At 41.3% G+C, this 13412-nt stretch overlaps 1 protein-coding gene across 2 annotated transcripts in view; it reads left to right on the plus strand.

Annotated features, from left to right (window-relative positions):
- The window catches only part of RCAN2 (regulator of calcineurin 2), a 261424-nt gene that overhangs the window by 226405 nt on the left and 21607 nt on the right, over positions 1-13412 (plus strand). The gene's annotated exons all lie outside the window — the stretch shown is intronic.

Genomic DNA, 13412 nt, shown 5'->3' on the forward strand with positions numbered 1-13412 from the left:
GAAAAGAGCAATATCCCAAACCAGTCTGAGCTGATGAGCAGTTTGTCATGTTTGCATCAGCAAGCTCCTGACCCATAGTTTAGAATTCACAGGAGTTGTATTCACTGAGGCATCTCATTATGAAAATTAATGTAAGCACCCTGTAAGTGCTGACTGCAGCAAAAATCACAGATCTCATTTCTTTTGCATTTCCTATAATGCAGTAAGTATTTAATAATGGTGGTTCTAGTGCTTCAAAACCATTCCTAGAGAAATATGGCTTTGGACCAACGATTATTTTTTATCCTCTTCTTCAACCACTGAGAATACCCTTCTTCAGAGAAGACATCAGATTAATGTGGTATATAAATCCTATGATTACTCTGCCTGCCTGGGGTGACAGGTTTCTTCTGAAGACACCTACCCCCATGCATTTCCATGCATCTCAATTCTCTCTCTATCCACCATTTCTTCCCTGAGGACTTTCTTAACGACCTCTCAAAACACACACACACACACACACACACCATATAAGTGTGAAAAGAGACTCAGAGTATTTGAAAGACTTCAAGGAAGCAGAAATTAAGACTAGATGGAGGAAGAAAATGTGTTAGGGGAGTGGTCACCAAAGATTTCAGGGGAGAACTACATAGAATTTGGTTTTGGCTTCCATATGATAGTATGGAGGATCTTAAGCCATGTGTTTAGACCACATTTGTTGATCTGATTGAAGGATGACTTTGACAAGAATACAGTCATCAAAAGGTAGCATGTAGAGAAGGGCTATACTCTCCACACTGTGTGGTCCGTTTCGTCACCAAGGGGGCCTTTCTATAATCAGCACTCAGTGAATGCATGAGCAAAGCACAAAAGTGACATCATTCTTGCCCTTGAAGTCCAGATAATGGAGTAATTATTCTTATTAACTGAACAACTGTGTGATGGGAACACAGCCAAAGGATGTCTGACCCTCAGAAGGATTCAAAAAGGATTTCTCAGATGTGAGGACTCATGCGAAGCTACCTGGAGGGAAAGAGTATTGCTGGTAGAAAAAGAGCAAGCATCTGCCTTTGGGAATCAGTAGTGGAAGTTCAGTTAGAAATTTAGGGACCAGGTAGGTCACAGGTGGTATATGAGGTTAGTGTGGTGAGGGATGGCCATTTTGGGGAGGGTCTTGAATGCTTAAGCCTCATTCTGAAAGTGATGGGGACCCCCTGAAGAATTTTGCTGGTGAGATACTCAGAATATTCTCTTTTTGAAGGACTTCTCTAGCAGCAAGCATTCATGGTTGATTCTAGGGAGGCTAGACAGAAGGCAGGGAGACCTAGTATAAGAGTAGAGTGAGCTGCAGTGACCCCAGAAATCAGTGGAACATTGAAGAACAGGGAGCTGATGGCAGAGATAACAACGGATCCAGAGAACACAGGTTTTGTTGATTGGTAGGATGCCAGAGTGAGGGAGCAGGTAGAGCTGAGGAGAACATTTTGCTTCCTAGATTGATGGATAGGGGCCATTCACTGAGATAGATGAGTGGCAGATTTTGAGACCCCAACAAAGAAAATTGACTTTAGGGTCATTAAGTTTAAGGTACTGGTGATGTATCTCATAGTCATTGTTCAGGAAACAAGGGAGCATGGTGTATGGAGTTCTGGAGATGGGTTTGTCTAAAAGATGGTTGAAGTGTGTTGAGGGGAGGGGAGGGGGGTAGGTAGGAGAGGCTAAGCTAATCTGTGCATAAGCTTCTTTTCATCATGACTGGCAGCTTCTCCTTTGTTGGTTCTCTGATCCCCAACCCCTGCTTATGGTGCAGGGTTCCCAGAGGGAAGGAGTAAAGGCAATTGCCCAGTTTATTTCTTCTTTAAAATTATTTGATTTACCATATTGTTTTGTAAAGTGCACTTTTGAACTTCACCAAACTCAGAGCAGTGACCTGCAATCCTAGCTACTTAGTAGGCTGAAGAGGGAGGATTACTTGAATCCAGGTGTTCAAGGCCAGCCTGGGTAACATATTGAGACTCCATCTCAAAAAGAAAAAAAAAAAAAAAGTGTTCATTTAAAGTTGATGGTTAATTTGGATTCTATATTTTAAGTAGATAATAACATCAATAAAATCAAGTTAGTATAATTAGAGTTAATTTTATGAGATATTATGCTAGCATTCCTATAATTGCTTTTCACAGTCTTTAAGGATTATATACAGGTGCAAGTATAGATATAAACAGACATAGATGTAATATACTTGATCTAGATACAGGGAGATTTGTACAGCTGGAGCTAATGGGTCAAATATAAATACAGAAGCAAAATATTGTTAACCTTCCAATCTGGGATTAGTAACAGTTCATACACAACATTGTACTCAGCACCTTTGCAAGTGATTTCACTGTACAAACTCACTGTATAGAATACTTCTAGAAAGAGATACTGTTGACCCCATTTTATAGGTAAAGAAACTGAGGTATCAGAGGGCCAATGCACAGCTGGGTTCAGAATTTGGTAGTAGAGTTCCAGAGTCTGTGCTAATCACAATTGTATGCTATTTATTACCTTCATCTAATAGGTAAATCAACATTTAAATGAACATAAAATGCAATTCTCCTCTTCTTAGGAGGGCAGGTAAGCTGTGAAGGAGACTCTGCATTTCATCAATTACACATGCACAATTAGAGCCTACATCTAATCAGGCCGATGACAGCCACAGACATTCTTGCAGATTAATGATCAGAGAAGAGGAACTGGTGGCTCAGAGAAGGATGAAGCTCCCATTGACCCTCAGAACTGCCCTGAGCCATGGCAGCCACTGATATTGTAAATTGAAATATGGCAGCTATAAAAAGAATGTCAGATCTTTCCTCTGCATAAAAAATATTTATTACCATGTGGAGAAGTCCGAGTTTGTGGCATATAACAGAGATCAGTGTTCACAACTATTCTCTCGGAGGTCTGGTCTGGTCTTCCCATTCTGAGTTCCTGTGGGAACTCCTCCTTCCCACTCCCTTTTTTTTTAAAAAAAAGACCCCTTTGGACTGACTAGTATCCTGGGATAGGCAAGAAGCTTTCAAGTACCCATAAATTGCATCTTACTTGGCACAACCAGGCTCCATTCCCCTGGGTAGTCAGAAGCGGGCAGGGCAACCTGCCCGCAAAATCCGTGGGTCCAGGTGCTAGGAGTCTCACTCACCCAAAGGGTGAGCAGCCACCACATGGAGGTGGCCCAATAAGGGCCCTAGGCACATAAACAGTGCCACCTGTATGTTCCTCTCTTGGCCACTCACCTGGCAGTGCCCCTTATTGGATAGCTGTGAGAGAGGTGACAAGCAATTCCCTTACTTGTTCTTGCTTCTCCGCTGTCCATCACTTCTGTCTTGTATGTTTCCTGGCACACAGCTCCCGGAACCCTAGAAATATCCAGAAGTGATAATGTCTTTTTGTATGCTCATGAGATGGGTAGGGACCCAGGTAGTCTCAGGATGAGCTTGCTACCAAGGGAACTTTCACTTAGGAGGTGGGAACTTTCAGCCCCAAGCCCTGGCCTCTGAGGAGCCAATGGCATGAACAAACCTACCTTTGTAATGAGGCTTCTGCAAAATCCCAGGACAGGGTTCAGGAAACTTCACATAAAGGTGCTAGGAGGATGGAGTGTCAGAGGTGGCAGGGAAGCTCAGTGTCCTTCTCACACACTTTGCCTGATGTACCTCTTCTATCTGTTCCTGAGTTGTGTCTTTTATAATAAGTTGACACACACAAGTGACATGTTTCCCTGAGTTCCATCAGCCATTTAGCAAATGCTGAAACCCAAGGGGAAGGTTGTGAGAACCTACAGTTCATAGCTGCTGGGTCAAAAGCAGAGATAATTGGCATCGGACTTGGGGGCAACCTAATGGAATTGAGCTCTTAACCTGTGGGGTCTGACATTATGTCCAAGTAGGTAGTGTCATAGTGACATTATAGGACACCCATTTGGTGCCCACACAACTGGGGAATTGCTGATTGCTTGGGGAAACTCCCATTCCAATAAAAGTAAGTAAAGTGATGTGAGTACGAAAAGAAAAACTGAGTATTCCTATACATGGTGGGAATATAAACACTGCCCTTATTTTAACTGTCCTGAAAACCTGGTCTCCAGGCAACTTTGTGATGGGACAGCACACTTCCTGCTTCTTGGACATGTTTACAGGGAAGGAAGTTTGAAGGCCTCTCATTTGCTTTGGCCTCTATCAAACCCTTAGAAAAACCCTAACAATGTGGTCACCTGGTTATATATTTTTGTAACATTCACAAAGGTTATTTCTTGATTTTTTTTTTTGTTCTTATACTTGAAAAACAATAAACTTTGTGCCTAACTTTGCATTATTTTGTTTAAAGAAGGAACCCCAGGTGGTAAAAGCTTCAGAGCTCCCTCTGTTGGATTCACCTCCATTCAAAGATCATTTCAGTCCCTGCATGTTTTGTTACTGTTGTTGTTTTGGGGGTTTGCTTGGAGATTTTCTGGTTCTAAATGCATCAGGTGATGCTCAGAAGAACCGAGGAAATGGAAACTTCCTTAAGTAAAGGGAACTAAAAATATAACCTTGCATGGTAACATTATCCAGCTCTAGTGAACTTTAGGGTCACCACTGTGAATGACAGAATAAACACAGACCACGGAAAGTGCTCTGCTAGTAGAAGTGTGTGGTGAAGCGGAGAGGTTTTAGGACCAAGCAGCTCCTTTTTGAGTTCGGGGTTGGGTGATCATTGTCTCTCAGAAAGACTCCAGTGAGAAAGGATAGAAACTTCTGTACCTTGGCCTGCAAGTTATATGAGAGGAGGTCAGTCCATTTCTTTTACAAAGGAAGGATTGTGAGCATCCTCTTCATAACGATTTTTTATTTAGGTAGCATCAAAACTACTCATAGAACAAAGCATGATTTCATATAAACCTGGCTGACCTAAGAGAGATCCTGATGGGTTCAACTCCAAAACTGACAGTTGCTACATGCAGGCAGGTCAGTCCCTTCACATAAGGAGCCTGCATTATAAAAGATTTGAAATAGCAGTCATTCTGAGAGGGCCATCAAAGCCAGGATGATCCATAAAAATGGATTATGCACAGGACTGGTCCATGGTATCCATTGAAAGGTGATAAATGAATTGTTTCATTATTCAGTTTCTAAGCAGATGAGAGCCTTATGATTTTGAGAAAAGCTGAATTCCTTATTAAGATAATTTACATGCAGAGGGATCATGGGATCATAAGTGTAAAAGTTGAAAAATGCATAATAAGTTGGTTTGGAATGCAGATAAAGGCACCATTGGACTTTTCTAGCAGTCTGTTCTTTAGGATTGACAAGGAGACTAGTTTCCTTGTTCCTGTTTTGGGGACTTCTCACTCTTCTGCATATTACCAATGACATTTAATTCGTATAATTCATTGTGGTTTTGCTAACTGGCTAAGTTTGTGACTTTGGACAGTTGATTGAATTCTCTGGCTTTCAGTGGCTTCCTGTGTTGCTCACAGATAATAAAATCAACACTCCCTCAAAGGCTTACTGAGGATTCAAAGAGATAATGTATCAGAAGTTATTGTTATCTGATTTTTAAAATATTTTATAAAATATCCAGAATATGTTGAGTACTTCCTAAGCATGGAGGATCCTGGGAAAGGCCACTGATTTAAGAAATCATGCTTGCTGACATTTGGTTGGAACCCAACCGATTGAGCTACTTGGTTCAGTTCTAGAACTGCTAAGAACAGTGCTCCTCACCATGTCACAATATTATCTTTTTGAGGACTCTGGACAGATCCAGCTGCCTGGTTTTTTGTTTTGCTTTTGTTTTTTGTTTTTGTTTGTTTGTTTGTTTGTTTTGGGGGGTGGTTTGTTTTTGTTTTACTAGGGATTGAGCCCAGGGACCCTTTACTACTGATCTACATCCTTTTGTAAATTTTGAGACAGGGTCTCATTAAGTTGCTGAGGCTGACCTTGATTGAACTTGTGATCACTCTGCCTCAGTCTCTAGAGCCCATGGGATTACAGTCGTGCACTATTCAGATCCCAACTGCCTGATTTTAAGAAAAAAAACATCTTTCCCACCTGTGACTACTGAGAAACGTTACAGGCAGAACCTTGGCCCAAACATGGCAAATGTTCAAGACTATGAGGAACTTCTCAATTCTTATGAACAGACCTTCTAGATTCCAGTTTGTTTCTACTCTTGCTTTCCTCATTTTTCTACTTAATTTCATATTTTGCTATTATATATATTTATAAGTCATATATATATATATATATGCATATTTTTTGTACTAGGGATTGAACTCAAAGGCACTTAACCACTGAATCCCAGCCCTTTATTTATATATATATATAAATTTATTTATAAAAATTTATAAATGTATATACAAATATATTATATAATAAATGTATTTATTTATAAATAAATATAATAAATTTATTATATATAAATATATATTGAAAAATGCATAAGTTGTAGCACATGGTTTGGAATGCAGGTATATATAATAAGGGTTGGGGTTCAGTAGTTAAGTGCCCTTGGGTTCAGTCCCTGGTACCAAAAAAAAATATACACACACACATATTCCAGTATAACCTCATCTTAACTAATCACATCTGTGAATATATATATATTTTATTTAGAGACAGGATCTCACTGAGTTGCTTAGCACCTCACTAAGTTGCTGAGGCTGGCTTTGAATTCACAATCCTCTGCCTCAACCTCCCAAGCCTCTGGGATTACAGGTGTGCACCACCACGCCCAGCATATAAGTCATATTTTTTTAAAAAAAATATGTGAGGCATACACAAAACAATAGTATAGTGAATGTGAAGTGAGAAGACTTGAGGAAAACAAAGCAAGAGGTGTCGGCCACCACACTTTCCAAGCCAGTTACAAAACACCAACACGACAAGAGATGGAAAACTTGAAATCGAAAAGCATTCACATCTGACACTATATAATTATTTTATTTCAAATATGGCCTGAGGTGGACCTGGATCTGTGTTCTTTAGTAAAGAGCCACTTTCACATCTTCAGGCACACCACCTGGAATGTCTTTGGGGGACTTTATAGTTTTTGCTTCATGAAAAAAGACCCTGCCCCCAGGAAAACTCTTGCCCTCCCGTCTCTGCTCCCAGGGGCCTGTGAGTCTCCGAGCTACTCCTCCCAACTTGTTCGTGCAGCTCATTTCTCACTCATGACAATCCTGCACTGCTTCCTGTCATCCTCCTGGGGTGATGGCCACCCCACTCCCTGGCCTCACTGCTCTTTGGTCTCGGCTCCTCTCCTTCAGCTGGCCTTCACCAGAATTCCATTCACAGGCCTTACATTAGCCCTTAGGCCATCTAACACTGAAAATTTGTGAAACCTTAAAAAAGTTCCCCTTGGGGTCCACAATTTTGTATCGTTCTACTTCTGCCACTGTGCTGCTCCCACTAAACTTAGTCTTCAGGTTCATCCGGACCCTCGAACCCTCACCTCTCCCCACTCTTCAGCCTGGCATGACCCCCAGCTCCTCCTCTTTCCCTCACAACATGTCCTAGTGAGTTGTCTTGGTTTCCCCTTTCATGGTCCTTTCCACCTTTCCGGTTATTTCTTCATCCTTCTTATTCTACCCTCCCCCCCAACACATGCATGCACGTGTATGTCCACCTGCTTTGCACACACCACCTTGGGATGACCAAATATCCACTTCCTGCCCTCTCAGTTGAGGAAGGCAGGCATAATTCCAGATTGGTCCCTTAGTGCTGAACAGCTGGCCACATTCATTTCCTAGGGCTATTGTAAGAAAACACCCACAAACTGGGAGGCTGAAAACTATACTCATCTATTGTGGCACATTTCTGGGGGAATAGATGTACAAAATCAGGATGTGGGCAGCATCACATGCACTTTAAAACCTATGGAGGATCCTGCCTTGCCTCTTCCTAGCATCTGGGGATTTGCTGGTGATATATGGCATTCCATGGCTTTAGGTACATCACTTCACTCCTTTGTCTTCAAACACCCTATCCCTATGCCTCCCTGTCTTCACATGGTTTGTTCTTATAAGGACACCAGTCCTATTAGAACAGGGTCCCATCCCACTCCAGTATGACCTCATCTTAATTAATCACATCTGTAAACACCCAGTTTCCAAATGAGGTCACATTGTGAGGTTCTGGGGGTGAGGATTCAACATATCTTTCTAGGGGACACAGTTCATCCCATAGCACTGTCCTTGGACTCATGCCCATCCACTCTTTTTACCCCAGCCACAGAAACTGTTCTAAGTCTTCTCCATGCTTCTCAAACCACAGGTTCCCTTGTCTCCCACTTAGGCCAAGGACCTCACTGTCCACTTCACTTAGACCAAAGCGCCACTTTGGGCTTTGCTTCCTGCACATCTGCACTCAAGATCCATACCTCACCTCCTCTGCTGCAGGAATAGCATGCCCAGGACTCTTGCAGAAGCCCCTTCTTCCTGTCTCCACCACCATCCCACCCATTGCCTCTTTTCTTTCCTCTCTTCTTTCTCCCTCTTCAGTGGTTCCATTTCTTGAGCCACTGAGTATCTCCCTGCACTACTAAAAGCCTTGCCTGCCCATGAGCCTGACTCCATGCAGTTGCCATCCTGGCTCCCTCCTTTGCATGGTCGGGCTCTGTCCAGCATTTTCCCTGCCATCCATCCTCACTCTCTAATAACCTGTATCACCTCCACCCCTGCTCTGACAGCCCATTCAGCAGTCAGCAGTCTTCCTCATTGGCCACGCCCAACCGAGTCATCTCCATCTTCCTCCTCTTGGACTTCCTGACAGCATTCCGTACCACCGAACTCTTCAGCCATGTTCTCTGGCCATTTTTTCCTTTTTCAGAGATCCTATAGTATAGCAGTTTTCAAAGCTTATAGACCCATTGGGTTCCCAAGACCATCTCCCATGAAGTCACATTATTTTCATAATAATACCAAAACAACTTTGTTGACATTTACACCAGTGGCACAAAGGCATTGTGATCAGAACTGCTGGCACTTTAGCATGATTCAGTGCAGAGGCACCAAATATTCTTCATAATCACACATCCATAAAACAACAATGCATAAGGAAAATTCAAGAAATGTCAGTTTTAAAAATGTCCTAGATGAAGCAGCAAAGTTATTAATTTCACTAACTCTAAATTATCCTGAGTACATTCCTTTTTAATATTCTAAATGACAAAACAGGAAGTACCCAGCTGCTTAGGCACTTAATTTTCCCATGGAACAACTTATTTAACTGAACGAAGAAAAGAAAAACTCCCATTATTCAGAAAGTTATCTGGTAGACATTTTCTCATAAATGAAATGAGGTAAATCTTTTGATTCAAGGAAAATACTGACAGTGTTTGTTACCAGTGAAAATAATGAGTTAAGATTTGGAAAGCTTGTATCCACTCATGTGAATCTGTCAGCTTTCTAATATTTAAACATGTTTTGGTAAAATAAGTGGTAATATTAATGAATATCATTTTTACATTGTGTAATGAAACTGATCATTTTGGGAAAGATGCATGATCTGGTCATTTTCCAAATGACCAATGTACACTATCACAAAATCAAGCAGTGATTAAAAAAATCCAAAGTGCAAATTATATACATGTATCCTAATATAATCAAATGAAAAATGTCATTTGATTATGGCTTCAAATTCAACATTGCAGTCCACTTTAAGAAACTACCACTTGTCAAGTTTTAATGAAGTTTCAAGGAAGAATATTCAACTATTTGAAAATTTGTTAACGTATTCTTCACTTTTTCAACCACATATCAAGTTAGAAATGAAAGAGATTTGCTAAAATGTAAAACAATGCCAACCTTCTCACTTTTTTTTCTTGTTTTGGAAAACAGTGTTTTCTCTAAAGAGGGGTATGCTGACATAATGGGTTTATTGTTGTTGTTTTTAAACAAATTTAAAATAAATATTTCAGAATGTCTGTTTTAATTTCTAGTTCAATGAAATTGAACTGGAGAGGGCCGATACAGAACATTATCCAAACCAGAGGCTACAAAGAGAACTGATGATCAAGGAAATGAGGAATTCATTGGGTTTCTGGGGGTTCCCATCCAGAAAACTGGAGGACCCCTGCAGCCAGCTCTTTTTTACCACTGTTTGGCCTCAGGGCACATCTGCTAGGCTCATTAAGCTGGATCAGCCTCTAACCAGAGACCTCTTCCGGTATCCTGTTGCCTTCACATACAAAATGTTTGTAATGTCACTAGTAGAAACAAAAATAGAGATGGCTAATAAGTCCCCAGTTCTTGGCCAACTGTCACCCTCTGCAACTATAAGTTCCCAAAAGACTTGCACAGAGAGGACCTGACAAGTAAATGTCAGTTGTTGATTATTATCATTATAGACATGAAGGCTCATATGGTAGCTGAGAATCCTGTCCCCCAAGTTCTGGGTTAAACCCCAGACTAGGTACTAGAACTCCATCTGTTTTTTGGTCCAAGCCCAAACCAAGGGATAAAAGAGGTTTATGGCAATGGCCAATTCCATCTTGATGGCGGTAGCTGCCTAGAGTCCTCTGTGGAGGACCAGTGGAGAAAACAATGTGATCAGCTCCCTCCTGATGTCTCCCATGACCTCAAGCACAATAAGTCCTCTGCCACTTACCTGGAGCCTAACCCTGGGCTCCTTAATCCTTTTCTCCCAATCCAAGTTCCTGAGGTCAACAGCTCTAATAAGCTGAGATGGGAGTTATAAAAAAAAAAAAAAAAAAAGGATTGTGAACTGAAAAGGAAAAGAAGACCACCCCCCAGTGCCACCCTTAACAACACACCATAGGCCTTGGAGAGGTGATGGGGTGGCAGAACCCCCAAACTGGAAACAGAAAAGCAACCAGCCACAAAGAAGACCCAAGGGTCTTGTCCTAAAACATATTAGATGTGACAAAGAAATGAGATTTTAATCTCTTCATTTGTCTTATCCCTAAAATTCCCCACATTAATCAAACCATTAGCTCTGATTAGACCATCTCAAAGTACTCTCATTGCTGGAAAACAAAGTATTTTAATCATTGGAATTCTTGTTCAGGAAAACTTAGGACTATGGGAAAGAATGCCTTAATGAGCCCCCTTCAAGTGGGAGCTGAAGCCCAGGCCTGGGAGTTGGGGGATCTTGGGAGATGAAAACAATACTGTCCTGGCTAAGATGAGAAAAAGTACTTGTTTTACTCTTATTAGGGAAAGGAAAATAAGAACAGAACCTGAAAGTGGGTGGGGGTAGGAGGAAGAACCCCTCAAATCTTTATAAGTGTTAAGAAACAAAAGCTTAAAGACTATCCTCTGGGGTTCTTGGACTGGATGGATCTGGTGGTATAAAAGAGAAAGTGTGTGTGCAGACACAGAGGTCAAAGGTGGGAGGGACTATGGAGGGTCACAGCCTATAGGATCACAGGCATGGACATGAGGGACTGAGACACATTCATACGGATACCCGAGAGGCCGATGCCCTTCTGTCATTCCAAGACACCCTTCCTCTGCAGCCTCAGGACAGAGATATCTCACAACCCTGTGCTGATTCTTAGACATGGTCACACTTTAGCCTTGGGTCAGTTTATGGCTATTCATCTCTTGCTCTCATTGACACAACCATCTCTTCATGTAGTCTAGCAGTATAATTCCTAACATAGTTGAAAGCATCTCTGTAGTCATGATACGCAAAACTCAGTCCTTGTCCCCAGTGCCAATCCAGTAACCAGTAATGAGGACAAAGCTTTGAGATAAAGGGGGAAAAAAAGTTTTATTGCTTTGCTAGCAAAGGAGAAACACCAGTGAGTCCTGTCCCACAAGCTGTGTTTTCTAACTGTCAGGGGGAACAGAGGGCATTTAAAGAAGTGATTCGTCTACCACGCCCTGTTAGAGGTCACAATTCATTGTACCCTTGAGAGATAGCCATTCCTTAGATATGCACGCAGGTGCCAATTCCAAAGTCTGAACTCCTTCATTCCTGTGGTCTGTGAGCTCAAGGACAGATAACTCTGCCTAGTGTGGGAAGAAGGTTAATCTTGCTTCCCCCATGATTTGAGATGGGAAAGGGAGGAGAAAAATATTTTAAAATAAGCTGCAATGGGTTATGTTAAAGCAGGGAGTGGACCCCTGTCATGGTCATGGAACTTTGGCCTGGTCATGGCTCTACCACTGACTGGCCATGAGGCCTTGGGTTCATCCTTATCTCTTCAGACTTTAGGGTTCCTATTTGTAAATGCCGGAGGGGAGAAAGCAAAGGTCAAGTTCATCATCTCTTAGGTCAATTTAAAGTTAAAATTCTATGACTCTTGCAGCATTAATTGTTCCTGCCTCTGCTTCCTGCTTATACTGACTCTGATGGCAAAATACCTTTACACTGAAACAAAATAATCAGGTGTTTTTTTAAAGTTATTTCCTTAGTATTAATTTCTCCATTTAAAACACAGTTACTTAATATGCACTGATAATCTTACTTATAATAAGAATTTTCTTTTAAGGATCAAAGGAACCAGACAGAGAGCATTAATATACACACTCGTTTTTTCCTCTGGTTTTCCTTTTATGCCTTTCCCCAGTCTTCTGGGTATTCTGTTCCGTGTGTCTGTGTCTGCCTCTCATGTTGAATTGTTAGGTCATTGAAGGTCAGAACAATATGATCCTCATCTCTGCAAAACTGTGCCTTGTACCAAGTGAGCATGTAATAGATATTTTTTCAGCTGAATTGAAATTGTGTATTGAATCAAAATTTTTATATTATTGCTTTGTATTAAGATAGACTTGGCTATGTTGCAAAAATAAAATAATTGCCAAATCTTAGTGGTTTAATGCAAAAGAGGATTTTTTCCTTGCCAAGCCAAAGTTGGCTACAGATTGGAGTGGGAGTAGGAAGAAAGCTATTTCTACTCCACACAGACATTCAGGGACCCAAGATGAGGAGAATCCTATTTCTGATAACTGTTCCTTGGACAAGTCTCACTTTCCTCATCTGGAACACATGACTTCTTCAGAGAAGGACACTGAAAAATTACTGAAGGACGTTTTCCTGCCTTCTGCACACATTTTACTAGGACTAATCACATAGCACTATCTGTCTAGAAAGTTTTGGGGAGGTATGGGAAATCCACATCTTTAAGCAAGAAAGGTGCTCCAAAGATTGATAAGAATGAAGAAGGTCCACCACGTACTTAGTACCTCTAACATCCCAGAGAGAACGGACTCCTTAGAGAATCTGATGACAGCTATGACACCATCTCCAGAAAAAAGCACACCTTAAGCACCATGGTCAACATGGTTCATATGCCTTGAACCTTATTCATTAATCCTCCACAGACCCCTAGATCTAAGTTATGAATTCCTGAACTGAATCCATAGGCATGAACAGCATCTGGCAATAGACCCCAAACATTTGTTGCCGGTGTTCTATTCTAACTTCAGTTATAAATGGCCTGTT

Source organism: Sciurus vulgaris, assembly GCF_902686455.1.
Source record: "Sciurus vulgaris genome assembly, chromosome: 7".
Taxonomy (NCBI): Eukaryota; Metazoa; Chordata; class Mammalia; order Rodentia; family Sciuridae; genus Sciurus; species Sciurus vulgaris.